Below are 2,976 nucleotides of genomic sequence, written 5' to 3' on the forward strand. Positions count from 1 at the left end.
CCTTAACAAAAAAAAATAAAAATAAAAATAATAGTAAAAAACAGGACGAAAAAATTGCGTCGCCACCGGGCAAATAACTCGGATCCTGACATGCGCAATCCGGCTCTGGCACAGTCCTGGTTTATCACCGGCCGGAAAAGAGAGATTCGCTTTTCTTAACTTGTCGACATCCTATCGACCACAGCCTAGCAGTCTCTGTTTCAGTCTGACAGCGACGTGGCAGCACAGATTCTGGAAAAGAAACCCCCCCATGTCTTGAACAAATCTTTTTACAGCGGTGTGAGTTTTTTTAGTTTTTTTATTGCCATTTCTTTTTTTTCGTTTCTCAAACTCTTGTCAAGAAAAACGCAACCCCACATCTCTCAGCTCGGTGCAAAGGACGCGAAGATTTGAGAAATTCTTTCCTAAAGGGGGGATTTCGTCTGTTCGTTTTTTGTACTTCCAACTTGGATCTAGGAGAAAGCGTATTGGCTTTGGATCAAAAGAAAGAAAGAAAGAAAAAAAAATCAACTGGTCGAAACTTGCAGCAAAAAACAGTTTCCGTGTGCAAAGGAGGGCATTATTGCCTCTATATGGATCCCCTCTTCTGTATGTTTTTTGTTCTTTTCTCTTGTTTCATTTCTCCGGTAATTTTCTCTTTCCTTCGTTCCTTCATTTCCTTCCATCAATCTTTCTCTACTTCTTTCCTTGTTTAAAAAAAGAAGCATTCTCCGCTCTTCTTGTCGTAATTTGTATCTCTCCTTCTTTTCTTCTGAACTTCTGTTATTCTTTCGGTACTTCTTTTTCCACCTCTTTTTTGTGTTAATTATTTTTTGTAGGTTTGTGCGTTTGTTCACTTGTTTTTTTTTTTGTCTCTTTCATTATTCCCCACCACCGTTTATTTTAACTTCAGCCAAGAATACAATGTCATACTGTCTGAACTTTCTACAACGTCATCCCACTTCTCACAAATCACACGTCATCATCTCTACAGTCTTCGGGAAAACCTAATATTCCAAACCCTGAACCCTCTCAATCTCCTGTCTCTCTCTCTCTCTCAGCGCAAGTAATATCTTGATCAACGAAGCCAAGCCACAGTATCACCCCGGTCGAGTACCAAATATCCCTGCCAAACGACCGCCCTTATTAGCCGTTACTGAGATAGCAGTACATCGAGGTGTATTAAAGTATAAAAATATCACGTGATAAACGGCTTCGTCTTTATTAGTCGGACGGACCCTGACTTTCTCAACGTCGTCTCACCGAGGCGGAAGTCTCCGAGACGACATGTTTATATGTCTACGTAGACAACGCGTCGCCATAGCAACGTCAGTCCGGCTTTCCTGACGCGACCAAGAATCTCGAGTTACCGCCCCTTGGCGACCGGAAGTGACTCTTTGCGCCGTCTCGCAGTTGTCCATCGCTAGCTGGTACACACGCACACAAACCCATACACACAAACGAACGCAAACAAATACACGGTACACACGTACACATTTTGTAAAAGCGCACATCCAAACATATTGCATGCAGTGACAAATACGCTGACAAACATACGTAATGATATAACCACATGCTCGCTAGCTCAAATAATTATTATGCCTATGCATTAGAAAAACAAACACTCACCCAGAAACACATACATACAAACACACACTCACACACACGCACACACACAAACACACACACACACACTCAAACACACACACATACACACACATACACACATATACACAGCCATACGCAAACCAAGTCTTCATACGTTCTCTCTCCCTCTCTCTCTATCATTCTCTCTCTCTCTTTCTTTCTCTCTCTCTCACTCTCATAAACATTCACATACATACTTATATCTCAAGAGCCAAGAATACTCGTTCCGCGACCCCCTCCCCCACCCTCGAAAAAATAAAATCAGCCTCCGGGTGATGCCATATTAGCTTGGCGTTCCACTAAATTTCAATATATCTGTCCTTGTTCAAGACACTCAAGGTTTCTGAAGAGACCACTGACTCCAGTAGAGTACATTTGGGCGCCACTGCCTCCCGCCCCTTCTGCTATGTGCCGTGCACAGAGATCAAGAGGTCACGAACTGATGGATGTTTGGTAAATAGTCAGTACTTTTAGTGTTTGATTTGAGGAGGGAGAAAAATTCAGCCCCCCCCCCCCTCTCCCTCGCCCCCACATAAATAAGGGAACAGAATCTCGTTGTCAATTAGATTTAAAATATGTTGGGGAGCGAGTGAGAGGGAACGACAGAGAGGAAAAGAGAAGGAAAAAGAAAGTTACAGAGAGAAAAAGAAAAAGAGTAAAGAAAAAGAAGCAAAAACCAAGAGATTGTCAGATAGATATACTGACAGAGAGAGAGAGAGAGAGAGAGAGAGAGAGAGAGAGAGACAGAGAGACAGAGAGACAGAGAGACAGAGAGACAGAGAAAGAAAGAAAGAAAGAGAAAGAGAGTGAAAAAGACAACAAACTATCCGATACTTAGACAGACACAGGTCTTCCCTTGCCCCTGGGATCTAGGAGTGACAGAAAGAATTATCTGAACGAACAAGTAAAAGATGTGCCATGCCAGAGAGACTTCTAAAACGGGCCATGCCGAGACAGAGATAAACTTGGACAGACAGGAAGCGAGGAGTGGGACAAACAAGTTACAGCCTAGGAGAGACAGAAGAGGTTTCCCCGGAAAAGAAAATGACTCTTTTAAAGTGACAGACAGAAAAAACGGACAATAAAAATGGTCTAATAATAAGGCTTTGAAACTGAAAGAAAATTTGAGTAAATAAGTAGAATATTTAAAATGAGATAGATAGACAGATAGATTTAGAGAGAGAGAGGGGAGAGAGAGAGAGAGAGAGAGAGAGAGAGAGAGAGAGAGAGAAAGAAATCACCAAAATGGACGTATTTGAAATGACAGAGGGAAAGTCAGAGAACGAGGCACGAAAGACTCAGAATGACAGATTGAAAAAAACAGGAATTTGGGACGAAAAAAAGGGTTAG

The sequence above is a fragment of the Aplysia californica genome, unplaced genomic scaffold (genome assembly GCF_000002075.1).
Source record: "Aplysia californica isolate F4 #8 unplaced genomic scaffold, AplCal3.0 scaffold00181, whole genome shotgun sequence".
Lineage (NCBI taxonomy): Eukaryota > Metazoa > Mollusca > Gastropoda > Aplysiida > Aplysiidae > Aplysia > Aplysia californica.